The sequence below is a fragment of the Hippocampus guttulatus genome, chromosome 6 (genome assembly GCF_054856545.1).
Source record: "Hippocampus guttulatus isolate MCC_2025c chromosome 6, RoL_Hgut_1.0, whole genome shotgun sequence".
NCBI lineage: Eukaryota > Metazoa > Chordata > Actinopteri > Syngnathiformes > Syngnathidae > Hippocampus > Hippocampus guttulatus.
Window position 1 is genome coordinate 5,956,163 of NC_141266.1, and position 16,875 is coordinate 5,973,037.

Consider the following 16,875-nt stretch of genomic DNA (forward strand, 5'->3'; position numbering starts at 1 on the left):
GAGAGTTGAACCCACAACATTTCGCTGTGAAGCAATCTTGTTAGCTCTATTCAGTTTTCATAGATTTCATCTCATTTCCTCGATAATTTCGGCAATTTGCAGTGCGTTACTTCCTTTTCAAAGAGCTGATAGAGCCAGCAGCTCTTTTTTGTGGGATGTATGCCTTTTTTAAAAAAAATGTTTTCCAGGTGGTGTTGGTTCAAACGAAAAAAAGAAAAATATCTGGAAAGCTATCTTAATGACATTACATTTCAATTAAAAAGTAAACTTTTAAGTATTTAACTGTTCCAATGACATTTTCAAATTAAAAATGTGTCATAAATATTGATCATAACACAAGCTTTATATGGCAAAAAAAAAAGTTGCTTTGACACCAAGTGTGTGTCGTGAAGTATTTGCTTGTAAGTGTGTAGACTTCAAAAAACCGAGGTCTCGTGGTCAAGCAGACTCCATAGCCCAGACAGTAGGAAGTGAAAGTGCGACCCCAGCCACAATATAGTGCAGATCTGTGGTTTTCCGCATCTCTTCTCATTTTACTCATAAAGTAAACCAGAAACAAACACAAGCTCTAAATCGCTCATGCCCTGAGTGAAAGCATCTGGCTGGAAATTACACAAAGTGGAAAAATACTTTTAGAACTTGTTTGTAGCATTCTAAGTATTCTGTTAATGCAGGGGGCACCAACCTTTTTTGGCCCACGGACCGGTTTATGACAGACAATATTTTCAGGGACCGGCATTTAAGGTGTGGCGGAAATGATACAACAAAATAATATGGTATGAGCTGCATGAAAAGTGTGGTGTTTTCGAAAAATAATAATAAACACGGGCGGCCCGGTAGTCCAGTGGTTAGCACGTCGGCTTCACAGTGCAGAGGTACCGGGTTCGATTCCAGCTCCGGCCTCCCTGTGTGGAGTTTGCATGTTCTCCCCGGGCCTGCGTGGGGTTTTCCCCGGGTGCTCCGGTTTCCTCCCACATTCCAAAAACATGCGTGGCAGGCTGTTTGAACACTCTAAATTGTCCCTAGGTGTGAGTGTGAGCGCGGATGGTTGTTCGTCTCTGTGTGCCCTGCGATTGGCTGGCAACCAATTCAGGGTGTCCCCCGCCTACTGCCCGGAGACAGCTGGGATAGGCTCCAGCACCCCCCGCGACCCTCGTGAGGATCAAGCGGTACGGAAGATGAATGAATGAATGAATGAATAATAAACACAAGGAGCGCCTAATCTGGCCGCAACACTGATCGCTATGGTAATGTTTCATGCCTTCAAAATACGATACAACGCAAATTCCAAGTGCATGAAAATGACGACTCACCACAGCCTCGAGCTTGATTTTCTGCAACCAGATGGTCCCATCTCGGGGTAATAGGAGACAATGACACCTCAAGTGTGTGGTTTATGTCCAGTCTACTTCGTAATTTTGTTTTAGTTGCCGTTGCTGCAGAAAAGCCCCGCCTCACACAGGTAGGATGTCGGAAATAGCAACAGTGCTATTGTGGCGATCTCAAGAGTATTCAGCCATGACTTTAATCCAGTTGTCTCGAACGTACTTTTAAGGCCGCCGTCATTTGTGATCTCCAGCAGTGACTGTCAAGTGACTGTCAAGCGTGACACAGACAAATGTAACGGAGAATCCGGTAATTTTTCAAAATAAAACATCTTCCGTATTCCGAAATAAATAAAAGTAAATTAAGGCAAGTTCTTTCTGTGCGGCCGAGCACCAAATGCCCTGCGGACCGGTACCGGTCCGCGGACTGGCGGTTGGGGACCCCTATGGTAATGCAGCAGCATCTCAAGAATTCTAATCAGCTATGAATGAAGAATTTTCACAATGCCTGTAGTATTCTAAATAATGTGAAAAACATTTTGTTCAAAGAACATGTTAACGCATTTCATTGACTTTTGCTTGTACTTTCAGTTGCAGCAAGGTATACATAAATAAAGGGGACAGGTGATAGAAATGTTAAGTTTGAATGTTTTTACATAAGTATTTGGGTGTCTGAGGTCCCCGCGCACCCATCAAATGTGAAAATAAACTGCAAAGTGAAGATTTTATTTTCTGAAAAGTGAGTGAGTTCTGCACTTTCAATAACTAATCCTATTACTACAACTACTACTAATATCCATCCATCCATCCATCCATCATCTACCGCTTATCCGGGGCAACAGCTTTAGCAGGGAAGCCCAGACTTCCCTCTCCCTAGCTACTTCTTCCAGCTCTCCCGGGGGGATCCCGAGACGTTCCCAGGCCAGCTGGGTGACATAGTCTCTCCAGCGTGTCCTGGGTCTTCCTCGGGGTCTCCTCCCGGTGGGACATGCCCGGAACACCTCACCAGGGAGGTGCTCAGGGGGCATCCGAATCAGATGCCCAAGCCACCTCATCTGGCTCCTCTCGATGTGGAGGAGAAGCGGCTCGACTCTGAGCCCCTCCCGGATGACCGAGCTTCTCACCTTATCTCTAAAGGAGAGCCCGGACACCCTGCGGAGAAAACTCATTTCGGCCGCTTGTAACCGGGATCTCGTTCTTTCGGTCACGACCCATAGCTCGTGACCATAGATGAGGGTTGGGACGTAGATCGACCGGTAAATTGAGAGCTTCGCCCTTTGGCTCAGCTCCTTCTTCACCACGACAGACCGATACAACGTCCGCATCACAGCAGACGCTGCACCTATCCGCCTGTCGATCTCCCGCTCCCTCCTGCCCCCACTCGTGAACAAGACCCCAAGATACTTGAACTCCTCCACTTGGGGCAAGATCTCCTCCCCGACCCGGAGGGGACACTCCACCCTTTTCCGACTGAGGACCATGGTTTCAGATTTGGAGGTGCTGATCTTCATCCCAACCGCTTCACACTCGGCTGCGAAATGCTCCAGTGAGAGTTGGAGAGCCCTGTTTGAAGGAGCCAACAGCACCACATCATCTGCAAAAAGCAGGGATGCAATACTGAGGCCCCCAAAACGGATCCCCTCAACGCTTCGGCTGCGCCTAGAAATTCTGTCCATAAAGGTTATGAACAGAATCGGCGACAAAGGGCAGCCTTGGCGGAGTCCTACCCCCACTGGAAACGATTCCGACTTACTGCCGGCAATGCGAACCAAACTCTGACATCGGTGGTATAGTGACCGAACAGCCCGTATCAGGGGGTTCGGTACCCCATACCCACGAAGCACCCCCCACAGAACTCCCCGAGGGACACGGTCAAACGCCTTCTCCAAGTCCACAAAACACATGTAGACTGGTTGGGCGAATTCCCACATACCCTCGAGGACCCTGCTAAGGGTGTAGAGCTGGTCCACTGTTCCACGGCCGGGACGAAAACCACACTGATCCTCCTCAATCTGAGGCTCGACTTCCTGACGGACCCTCCTCTCCAGCACCCCTGAATAGACCTTACCAGGGAGGCTGAGGAGTGTGATCCCTCTGTAGTTGGAACACACCCTCCGGTCCCCCTTTTTAGAAAGAGGGACTACCACCCCGGTCTGCCAATCCAGAGGCACTCTCCCTGTTGACCATGCGATGTTGCAGAGGCGTGTCAACCAGGACAGCCCCACAACATCCAGAGCCTTGAGGAACTCCGGGCGGATCTCATCCACCCCCGGGGCCTTGCCACCGAGGAGCTTTTTAACCACATCGGTGACTTCAACCACAGAGATAGGAGAGCCCATCTCAGAGTCCCCAGGCTCTGCTTCCTCCAAGGAAGGCGTGTTGGTGGAGTTGAGGAGGTCTTCGAAGTACTCTGCCCACGATTCACAACGTCCCGAGTCGAAGTCAGCAGCGCCCCATCCCCACTGTACACAGTGTTAGTGGTGCACTGCTTCCCCCTCCTGAGATGTCGGATGGTGGACCAGAATTTCCTCGAAGCCGTCCGGAAGTCGGCTTCCATGGCCTCACTGAACTCTTCCCACGCTCTGGTTTTTGCCTCGGCGACCACCGAAGCTGTGTTCCGCTTGGCCAGTCGATACCCGTCAGCTGCCTCTGGGGTCCCACAGGTCATAAAGGCTCGATAGGACTCCTTCTTCAGCTTGACGGCATCCCTTACTGCTGGTGTCCACCAGCGAGTACGGGGGTTGCCGCCACGACAGGCACCAACCACCTTACGGCCACAACTCAGATTGGCCGCCTCAACAATAGAGGCACGGAACATGGTCCACTCGGGCTCAATGTCCCCCGCCTCCCCCGGAACATGGGAAAAGCTCTGTCGGAGGTGGGAGTTGAAACTCCTTCTGACAGGGGATTCCGCCAGACGCTCCCAACAAACCCTCACAATACGTTTGGGTCTGCCAGGACGGACCGGCATCTTCCCCCACCATCGGAGCCTACTCACCACCAGGTGGTGATCAGTTGACAGCTCCGCCCCTCTCTTCACCCGAGTGTCCAGAACATGCGGCCGCAAATCCGATGATACAACTACAAAGTCGATCATCGAACTGCGGCCTAGGGTGTCCTGGTGCCAAGTGCACATATGGACACCCTTATGTTTGAACAAGGTGTTCATTATGGACAATCCGTGGCGAGCACAGAAGTCCAATAACAAAACACCACTCGAGTTCTGATCGGGGGGGCCGTTCCTCCCAATCACGCCCCTCCAGGTCTCACTGTCATTGCCCACGTGAGCATTGAAGTCCCCCAGCAGAACAAGGGAGTCCCCAGCAGGAGTACTCTCCAGCACACCCTCCAAGGACTCCAAAAAGGGTGGGTATGCTGAGCTGCTGTTTGGTGCATATGCACACACAACAGTCAGGACCCGTCCACCCACCCAAAGGCGGAGGGAGGCAACCCTCTCGTCTACCGGTGTGAACCCCAATGTACAGGCACTGAGCCGGGGGGCAATGAGTATGCCCACACCTGCTCTGCGCCTCTCACCTTGAGCAACTCCAGAGTGGAAGAGAGTTCAACCCCTCTCGAGAGAACTGGTACCAGAACCCAGGCTGTGTGTGGAGGCAAGTCCGACTATATCCAGTCGGAAATTCTCTGCCTCACACACCAGCTCGGGCTCCTTCCCTGCCAGAGAGGTGACATTCCATGTCCCAAGAGCTAGCTTCTGCAGCCGAGGATCGGACCGCCAGGGTCCCCGCCTTTGGCTGCCGCCCAGCTCACATTGCACCCGACCCCTTTGGCCCCTCTCATGGGTGGTGAGCCCATGGGAAGGGGGACCCACGTTGCCTCTTCGGGCTGTGCCCGGCCGGGCCCCATGGGTGTAGGCCCGGCCACCAGGCGCTTGCCAACGAGCCCCACCTCCAGGCCTGGCTCCAGAGGGGGGCCCCGGTGACCCGCGTCCGGGCAAGGGAAACCTTGGTCCATATATTTTTGTCATCATAAAGGGTCTTTGAGCCGTGCTTTGTCTGGCCCCTCACCTAGAACCTGTTTGCCATGGGTGACCCTGCCAGGGGCATAAAGCCCCAGACAACTTAGTTCCTAGGATCATTGGGACACACAAACCCCTCCACCACGGTAAGGTGACGACTCACGGAGGGGCTACTACTAATAATTATTATTATTATTGTTCTTCTTGTTGTTGTTGTTTTTATTATTACAATAAAATAATTATCAAATTAACCACACTGACTTTCTCCAGAAAGTGTCACAGTTTAAATTGAACTTTTATTTTTTATTTATTTTTTTATTGGTTTGTTTATTGAACATAAAACATATACAGTAATAATTTGACAGAAAATAAGGTAGATAAAATAGTAAAAAGAAAGAAATCAGTCTTCATTCAACACAGTAATTATGTTCAAGGGAGTAGTAACTTCATAGATGGATTTGTTTTATTTTTTACTTTTAATAAATAAAATCAATTATTTCATTTTAAGGTGAGAGTGCGGGAGGAGGAAAAAAAGAAATACCCTATATTATATTCTTTTATTTTCTGACATCGAGAGGAAAATACAAATAAACAAAGGGTAGCTAGAGTAGCTATTGAAGAAAAGTATCAGCCTCACCCTGAAATAGTTACTTGAGCTGAAATAGGTTGTTTTGTATCAACTTGACTATTCAATTTTAATTAGTGGTTGTAAGAGATCTTTTTTTTTTTTTTTTTCAAATTGTCACTCACCTCTCTTTCTTGATCTACACACAAAAACAAACGTTGCGGCAATGACCTGAAATCGTATTGGGCAAAAAAGGACAAAAAGCTGTTATGGAATACAACAACAATTTGTCTTGTACACACATTATCAAATAGCAATGAGACAAAACCATTGTCCCATTTCATTAAATTTTTGATTGCATTTCCTGGGGGTAAAGGTAATAATTAATTTGGCTCAGGGTAACACATACAATGGGGAACCGGGACTCATCCTCAACAAGCAAATCCCAAAATGTTAAAATAATGCTTTTTCCTTCAATCCTGAAAAAAAAAAACTATTTAATTTAAGCCATGGTAAGTCTTGTACAGAGAATGTTAAAAAAAACACACACACACAAACTGAAAGCCAGCCAGATTGCAAACTTTTTTTTTAATGAAAAAAAAATTACAAATTCTATCCCTCCATTTTCCGATCTGTTTATCCTCACAAGGGTCCCAGGGGGTGCTTGGAGCCTATCCCAGCCATCTTCGGATGGTCGGCGGGGGACACTGGAGTACCCAGAGAAAAACCACGCAGGCCCAGGGAGAACTTGCAAACTCTACACAGGGAGGCCGGAGTTTGACTTGAACATGCAAGGTCGACGCACTAACCACTGAATCACCGGGCCACATTATAAATTCTCCATCTTCGTGTCTGACTTCAGAGGGTAAATTAACATTTTCGTCTTCCTTCCACAAGATAAAATCTAAAATTGGCTGGCATTCTTTGAGTGAAAGTACCGATGCGTGGTTGAGCAATTAAATATATTTCTATATAATCCTGCTGCTGCATAACAGAAGCAACTTGTAACATCTCTCCGCTTTCGTTTTTTTGCGTGCGCTGTGGTGGTTATCCAGTCCCCCCCTCTTCAGCCCTGTGCCCTTCCATTGTTAGTCACCGTGTTTATCGGTTCCAGCAGCTGCGGCGTACTGGACATCATCTGAAAGTGCAAATGACAGGATGCAATAAACTGGAGAATAGCAGCAATCTGAGGGAAGTTCTCCATTCAACAGAGCTCCCTAACTCTCTGTCTTCTTATCCTGAGAAGAAAATTAAAAAATCAATAGGGGCTCACTGGGCTTGATAGAAGTGGAGTGCCGAGAGAGCTTCTATTCTGACTGTAGTACATTTCGGCGAAAAAAAAAATCCAGTTGCCTATATGAGCTAACAAATCTGTCTCCGCAAATGTCCATCATCTTCTAGAAATTAACTAAATTATTCTTTTTTAGAAAAACGTTCTTTTTGTCAATTAAAGTTTATAATGTCACACTTCTGCATTGCTAAGTTTAAAAAAAAATAGTACACAAAAAGCCAATGGATTTTGCGCCCAGCTACCCCAAACTATATCTCATCCTTGGTCTCTTGTGAAGGTATCTCAACTCTTGGTCGACTTTTGACATCATACCATACTGTCGTGGATGTGATTGAAAATTTAAAATTTCTTTTGGAACAGTAAACTTTTGAACTCTTCAAAGAAGCTTCTGTCCATGCACCAAGAATGAAGTCAAAATTGACTCCATTGGATTTTTTCCATTTTTAAAACAAAAACAAACGAACAAAAAATACCATTGAGAATAAAGGTAATACAAATAATTTGTCCCAGGGTCAAATTTACCTAATGTGTGTGCGTGTATGTGTGTGTGTGTGTGTGTGTGTGTGTGTGTGTGTGTGTGTGTGCGTTTGTGTGTGTGCGTGTGTGTGTGTGTGTGCGTGTGTGAGACGGATGCCACTACGGAGTATGGCGGTCTGCAACTCCATGTCACTGTTGCTTCAAGAACACTGACACTTAGGTGGTTTGTGGCTTTTCTTTTAACACAATATGGCGGGAGCAATGGTGAAGTCGCATTGGGTCTCAATGCAACTTGTAGCTCTGCCTGAGAAAACATTATCCAGAACAAAACAGTATACACGTTTGATCGTACAGTAACTATACATAGTATTAAGAGAAAAACATTTTGCATTACTCTGTTACACACCACACACACATGCACGCACACACACACATGCATACTTATATATATATATATATATATATATATATATATATATGTCCATTTTCTGATCCGCTTTATCCTCACAAAGGTCGCGGGGCATGCTGGAGCCTATCCCAGCTGTCTTCGGGCAGTAGGCGGGGGACACCCTGAACCGGTTGCCAGGCAATCGCAGGTCACACAGAGACGCACGACCATTCCCACTCACACAGACACCTAGGGACAATTTAGTATGTTCAATCAGCCTGTCATGCATGTTTTTGGAATGTGGGAGGAAACCGGAGTTCCCGGAGAAAACCCACGCAGGCACAGGGAGAACATGCAAACTCCACACAGGAAGGCCGGAGCCAGGATCGAACCCACGACCTCTGCACTGACATGCTAACCGGTGGGGCCGCCATATACATTATATACTATATATATATATATATATATATATATATATATATATATATATTTATATATATATAAAAACTAAAAACTTCTAAATGCTCTAATCCATACCGCAGTCTTAACTGTTGTCTTGTTCAAAATATTTGACAAATGAATGATTTTACTCCTTCGAGTAACTTCTTGTAACTGGTTTAGACAAATGTTAAAACCTTCTTCCCCTAAATTTCTATTTAACTGTATTCTTGATGAGGTCTTCACCTATCGCGTGCCCAACCTCACACGCACTAATTCAATTACACTAATGCCAGTGGCAGCTGACCCACTCAGCGAACACAGCCCATGCCAGCCCCACATCGGGCCTCTTGGCACCTCATGAACCTCAGGGATTAATTGAGATTGGCAGCTGAAGTCCACATTCATGGGGCATGAGCGGTACCACAGAGTTGAAGTGATCATTGACTCAAGACAAACAACTGCATTTTGGTGATGGCAATGTGATGAGGCAGAAGTTCAGATGAATAGAATATATTGTGTTGATAAATTATGAAATTAGCATTGAAAAGCAATTAATAACCATTTTGTGTTTCTGCACTCCAGAAAATAAGGGTTGCCAAGCGCAGTGTAAATATGCGCATGGGTGGAGTTTTTTTTTTCTCATGGTATTTTGCAAAACTAGCAGAGACACAGGTAGAATTGGGCGTAATGGTGCATTAGCGCCTTTGTGCACCGTTGTGGGGTGGAAGTAGTCTTTTCTCGGACATCCATCGTTTGTGTCAAACGTGTGAGGTTCGAGTGGTGTATGCTGGGCTTGACATTATGGTGACAGAAATAGACTTGCTAGGGTTCGTGCATAACAGTAGCAGATTAACTGCAAGATACCCTTATGGATGATGTTTTCAGCCGAGCATGTGTGTAGGTAATTGAAGACCGCTTTGTACCCCCAATCGTGCCTCTGTGTGATACACACCCTCCGCAAAAGTAACTTTTAAGATTATAACAAATATGAATAGTTTCATAAATTTATTTCTCCATGCTAATGTCTTATTTAAGAAATGAAATCCAATGACACATACAACTCTCATCAACAGAGCCCCAAATTTGTGTGCCTGTGCCTTGTTTAAATACACTAAAATCGCATTACAACTGAAAGCAGCTTTTCCCGAATCTGAAATCTCGTCTACATTTTTAAACAAAATCTGTAGACAAAATTGTTGGACGAGTCAGGGGTGAGGCAACTCAGTGCGCTGGAAAACCCAGAAAGGTCCAACACGACCCCACAGGAAGTAGACTAGATTCGTGCCATTCATTTTTACATTAGGCGCACAGGCTGCAGTCTATCAAAATAGGCCCCCAGGTGTCACGTAAATGGTTGCCCTCAGTCCTGGTACACTGATAGCACAAATGCATGAATTGCATTGACTTACATTAGTATACCAGAAATACAAAATATATAAATACAATATATGAACAAAGCAGCAAGACTGCATTTATTGATCGGCTGGAGGGAATGTTATTTCTTTTAAAGATGAAGAAAAACATTTTTTCGTCCAAATTGTGCAACAAAAACACTGAATTACACTTCAATGCAAATGAGTTCATAACTTCATAAAAAGATTTTTAAAAATGACCAGGATGAATGTGCGATTTAGCGCCTCATGGACATTGCGAGCTTCAACAATGCTCATAATTGCAAAGAGCACAAAAAAAACTATATTTATTCATTTATTTATTTTTCTTTGATAAGTGATAAGTTTATTTGTTTACTTATTTAAATGCTGCACATGAGTCATGCTAGAAGGAGAAACTGATTTACTGAACTGAATGCAGGAAGTGGAAACGTGCAAAGTACATTTTTAAGGAACTGCAAGCAGAGCTCCATGTGTGGATGACATAAAGTTGATGATAGGGAGGTCACAGATCTGTAAAGTGTTTTTTTTTTAAATTATTGTTAGTATTCTTATGATTATTTTGATGAATGACTGATATGAAGAAACACTAATTATCCCTCCGGGATGGTACAAAGAAATCAGAACAAATTTAGTTTTATAATGCATCTTCCGGCTCTGGCCTTCCTGGGTGGAGTTTGAATGTTCTCCCGCACCTGCGTGGATTTTCTCCCGGTACACCGGTTTCCTTCCACATTCCAAAAACTTGAATGACAGGCTGATTAAAGACTCAAAATTGTCCCTAGGTGTGAGTGTGAGCACGGATGGTTGTTCTTATATGTGTGCCCTGCGATTGGCTGGCAACCGGTTCAGGGTGTCCTCTGCCTACTGCCAGAAGACAGCTGGGATAGGCTCCAGCAGCCCCCGCAACCCTAGTGAGGATAAGCGGTTTGAAAAATGGATGGATGGATGGTTCATGCATCTTTCTACATTTCACTGGATTCACATCAAATTTATAAAACAACTCCTATGTCAGGCTTTGTAATTGATCTGAATTCATCACAGTCCAGATATTTTTTTTTTTTCAAATTTAAAGTTTAGTAAAAATGACAGCTGGGATAGGCTCCAGCACACTCGCGGCCCTAGTGAGGAAAAGCGGTTCAGAAAATGAATAGATGGATGGATGGATGTTTATTATCAAACAGGCTTAAAGGGAATGAGAGGAGTTGGTTTAATTGGCAACAAAACAAGTCGTCTATTTTCATGCCCATTGTGTTGCAAAATGATGTTTTAAAATGTACTATGCTGCACCATCTTGACAGCATCTGTGAAAATACCAAAACTTAGTCTAGTTTTCCCCTGCGCTGATTTGCACTGCACCTCATGCCAGACTTGCACTCGGCACACAATTTGAACCCAAGCTGTCAAAGCCGGTCCAACACTAAACTACAAATTGATGGCCCACTAAAATAGGTGATCGGGGTTGTTGACAGAGCCACTGTGCTATTGCAAACCACTTAAAGATCGACATGAGTTTTTACAGGTCATGTTGCTTCAAAATACACTCCTCCAACATTACAGGTTGTTACTTTATTAAATGAAAAATACGAAATGATGACAACTAATGAGAAAAATAGAGCAAAATCAACCAGCACCCAGTGTGTGTGCGTGTGTGTAAATGTATGAGTGTGTGTATATACAAGAGTGCATGTGTCAAGGATCAGCTTAAAAGAAACTCACCATCTGGGCTGGCCCTGTTGTTGTGCCCTACTATCCCTTTGACCTGGGAAAGACACCCAGAAAGCCTTGTGTGATATTTAAAATAATCTGTTCTACAGGCATGCGCTCTATTGTGCTGGTTGGATAGATAGATAGATAGATAGATAGATAGATAGATAGATAGATAGATAGATAGATAGATAGATAGATAGATAGATAGATAGATAGATAGATAGATAGATAGATAGACGGACAGACAGACGGACAACATAAAAGCCATCGACCAAACTTGGTCTGTCTGTTTCAATATGCATACATTTTAATCTTGTTTGAAACGAAAAGGATTCCAATTACAAAGGGCAAGAGGTAATCCAATTGGAAAACAGTTGGCAGTCTCGTGTTTAGAACCTTAAGAAAAGATTACAGACGGGTCATCGCGTGCATATTCGGAATGTGTTGACTTAAAAGCATCACTCTGGAACTATTTGCCTAAGTGTTTGTGTCAGAGTTACACAGCAGCCAATTAATTGCCGGTCTTTACAATATGGTGCAGAGCAGTTCAGGGAATCAGCTATAAACCCCCTAAAGACAAGCAACAGTGCAGGCGAGCAACCTTTAAACACAAGCGTGAAGATTAGGATTACTCTACTTAAACATTGGATAAACAATCAGATGAGTGGCAAAAAAAACATGAAAACATTGTTACACATTACATTATTTTAATGCTATTTTAAAATGAATAGTGCTTCTTTTGTTAGAATAGAATGTAGAATTCTCATTTATAACCACCTGGCAAATGGCTTTCACATGGCCAGGTATGCACAGTTTAAAGCACTTGCTTCTGAAGCACTGCAAATCCCTTTCACACATGATCGATGAGTGTGTTGCCATGTAAACACAGACCTGCACGCAGCATCCTCGACACGCGCGCGCGCACACACACACACACACCGGAGTGAGCTTCATTTTGAAAGGGTCTTTAATCACACCTACAATATTGACTGATCAATGACAGATATGAGAAACAGCTGAATAGAACTATGTTGCCTTTATTTTGGTCCATTTTTATCACGGATTATATTTCAGTCATTGTTCAGAGGCTCAATGCTCCACTGAGGTATTAATTAAAATACTAAATATTGATTGATACGTTATCAGGGCAAAGCAGTAGGTCCACAGGCTATTGATCCAGCCTCTGATTTATTATCATATTTAAGAAAAATCATTTTGTGTGATTATACAGAGTGATTGATTTTTAGCAAAGGGTGTAATTCTCTCTCTTTGGTTTTTTTTTTGTTGCTTTTCTTTTATTGTGCTTGTTATGTTTGGGTGCAATAGATTGCATTTGGAGATCACTGATATCCTTGGTCTTGCTCCCCCTTGAGCTCCCTTCCATCCCTGCCCCGGCCAATGAGAGGGGTCGGGTCTTGCGTAAGCGAACGATACTGCTCTTGTCACTGGGAATAATGGGTTCTGGGATTACCTCTTTAATCACAACAAAGATTAACAGATGGCATGAGAACAGTTATTAGCAAACATCTTGCACTCATCAAATCAATAAGATGATTTGTAATCAGGATGTTGGTGCAAGTGAAAAGGGAGTCGGGCCGCTCAAAGTGGAAGATACTGGCAATCAAAGGCTCCCGGGTCACAATTATCTCCCCTCAAAATACTTGTAGGTGCTCTTCTGTCACTATTTGGCAGTGCTCCAAAACACATAACAGACTCGAAGTGACATTAACAAGACAAAACACATCATGTGTCGCATTGATCAGGGGTTAGGTTGGTGTAACTTGTTCACAGGTTGCAAGTCACCGTAGGAAGAAGCAAATATTTCAGTTTGTCTGGTGGCATGAGAAGCCTGATCTGCAGTATTACCACATGAGTGTAATTGCAATAAACGTAACAGGACTATTTCAGCTTAACTTTAAATGTTCTCATGCATACAGATGCTAATGCTCTGGAACACCTGTTGCCGCCATTCTTCTCAGTATTTTTTTAACAATGCCATGGCATCACCAGAACATCGAAGCACTTCCTAAACTTCCAGTGATGTCATGCCATATTCTAAGTATAAACCCATGATGAGCATATCTGCATGGTACTATTGCTATAATATGGTGTGGCATTAACTAACTCACACTCACTTTTGGTCGTAGCAATTTTCAGCAACTACACACGACAATTTCTGAGGAAATTGTTATTTGCATTTCATTATTTTGACTTCTTTTTTTGTATATCAGTTAAATAATGCACCATTTTTGTTTAATTTCTTTGAACACCTATGGCATTTATTTTCCTCACTGGGACAAATCCGGCATGGTGCACACCACAAATCTGCACAGAGGCGTAATAGACCAAGTGTTGATAATGAAAAGGGCACTTGGCACCAACCTGTGAACGGGAACTCCATTTGTCTCAAATCAAAGCCAATCCTGTCATTCTCATCAAATGTGGTGCACTCACATTTCGCATGGAAACATTTGTGTGCAGAAAAGGACGCTGCTCTCCATGTGTGACTGGAGCATTCTTACTGCTCTTGGCCTGTGTGGCAATTAATTTAAATATTAAATACAGAATGAGCTGATAATAACCGCTGGGGATTTCAACATGTCCGTCGACCCCATCTATCTATCTCCACCTCAATCATTCATGTGGCTCCCCCAAGAGCTGTACGCCAGACAGTACCTATAATCATGATGATAATAAGAACAATGTGCTCACTGAACTGATTTCCACATTGATTGAGAGGGTGTGATGCCCGCTAGTGATGGGAAAATGAAGCTTCAAATTTGCTTCATGAACCATTTGAATTTTTTTACCCCTGTAGATGACACTCTTGGTTTAAATAAAATGGCAGGTCAGGGCCAAGTCCAAAAAGAATTAATTGCGGCGGCTGATAATGCCTTTAATTGCTCTTGATTTTCACCCACAGTGAGCTCCATTTTAACGTCCTATTCTCAAAAGAAAAAATGTTTGCGCTCAGGACATATACCAGCGCAATCACACACACAAAGTTTGATTGCTGAATGCAGTTTGCACCTTTTTCCCCCTGATTGCACACATGGCAAAGAATAAATGCAGGCTTTGCACCAAGAACACCATGGCAGAAAGATTAGGAAGAGACTATTTTTGTCAGTTTATATCACAACTGTACACGCACCTATTTAAAGCTGACTCCTCACCCAATTTTCATCTGGCCCATTCTCTCTTTTAACAAAAAAAAAAATATATATATATATACTGTATATGTATATATATATAATATATATATATTATGTATTTCTCTCGGGCGGCCCGGTAGTCGAGTTGAAGTTGCACTTCACAGTGCAGAGGTACCAGGTTCAATTCCAGCTACCGCCTTCCTGTGCGGAGTTTGCATGTTCTCCCCATGCTTGCGTGGGTTTTCTCCGGTTTCCTCCCACGTTCCATAAACATGCATGGCAGGCTGACTGGACACTCCAAATTGTCCCTTGGTGTGAGTGTGAGTGCGAATGGTTGCTCATTTCTGTGTGCCCTGCGATTGGCTGGCAACCGGTTCAGGGTGTCCTACTGCCGAAGACAGCTGGGATAAGTTCCAGCACCCCCCGTCACCCTAATGAGGATAAAGCGGTTCGAAAAATGAATGAATGAATGGATGTATTTCTCTCATTCCAATTCTTATTTATTGATATTTTACAATTATTAAATGTAATGTAAGATTGCATGGTGCCCTTGAGTGTCAAGAAAGGTGCCTTCAAATCAAATGCATTAGGTTATGATTTTTCTTTTCAACGCGAGTTTTTTCCTGACTGAGGAAATGCAAACTGGACTTTCATCTGACCGGCCTGGGCCCAACTGCCGACTTTTAGCACAGGTTAGGTGGGTGTCTGTACGGGAGGAGATGGAGGTGTAATTTTGTTTATGTCGGAGCATTCACAACCTCAAAAAAGGCTTTGTTATTTGAGTCATTCAAACTGCGTGTGGCTATTAGCACTGACATTAGTGAAGTAGACGTTGTTTACAAGTGAGGCTCATTTGCATAGAGGTGGGCAAATCCTTCACCAAATATATGCATATTACCTCATTCATACCCTCGCAAATACTACTGGCGCACCGAGACGCATTCTGCTTGGTGTCTCAATTAGTGAGACGTTTCTGCACGTGCTTTGTGGATTAGACGGCATTGGTTTGCTTCATTTTTACTGGTTAGCACCATGCAAAAGCCATGCAATCTGCTCGTGAATTCGGCCCTCAGTGTACTTTCTGCCCAGCGTTGAATAGAGAGTGCCATCTAAAGGAGTCAAAAACTACAACTGGTTCATGAAGCAAATTTGAAGCTTCATTTTCTCATCACTAATGCATGCTGTTGTTATATTTATAAACAAAATATGATGACATCCACGCACATGTTCACAAGGCTTAAAATGTCTTTGCTCATGCCATGATCAAATTCACCATAATCGTGTTAGACCAGCTGTGCCACTATTTAGACATGGTCCATAAAGACATAATTTACAACTGACTTTCTGTCACCAAAGTGTCATTCGACTGGCCAGAGCTTCAAGGACACCCCCTCGCTATGCATAGCACAGAGCGGACTGCAAAACTGGCAAACAGGTCAGGTGTAGCTAGCCATGCGCTTGGAAGAAAAATAATATAAGCCAGCATTTACGCACGAGCCATCTCCCAAAGTAGATCCCTTCGTGTTGCATTTCTTCGTTGCTGTTGTTGATTGATTACAAAATTACCATTTGGAAAGCACTCCTATCAGGTATTATTTTAATTTTTAAATGCTATTTTAAAATCAGGTCTTAGCTTTGCGAGAGTTTATATTCATCTAGTTCAGGGGTCTCAAACTCCGGTCCTGGAGGGCCGCTGTCCTGCATGTTTTCCAAGTCTCCCTGTTGCAAAACACCTGATTCAAATGATCAGATCATCAGCAAGCTCTGCGGAAGCAGGTGTGTCCAACAGGGAGACTTGGAAAACATGCAGGACAGCGGCCCTCCAGGACCTGAGTTTGAGACCCCTGATCTAGTTGATATAAAAGTTTACATCATTCTTTGCCTTAATATCCTCAGTGGTTCACAAACAAAGTACTGCCTAAAAGCTAAGTGAGTGACACCATGCAAGCTGTGATCGAGCCATTTCTGACAATGAGTGAAAGGAAACTTTGAATCGCTCCTCTTTCATCTATAAACCGCTTCACATAACAAAGCGTATGTAGGAATGGAGAAAAATATTTTGTTCTTTTTTGTGTTATCATTTATGTTTTATCTGATGTGTTCTGTTGAGTGCTTTGGTGGAGCTGCAGCTGTTATGAAAAAAGTATATAAGTAAA

The 16,875-nt window shown here is 43.8% G+C and overlaps 1 long non-coding RNA gene across 2 annotated transcripts in view; it reads right to left on the reverse strand.

Annotated features, from left to right (window-relative positions):
* The window catches only part of LOC147203370 (uncharacterized), an 88,796-nt gene that overhangs the window by 68,144 nt on the left and 3,777 nt on the right, over positions 1–16,875 (reverse strand). The gene's annotated exons all lie outside the window — the stretch shown is intronic.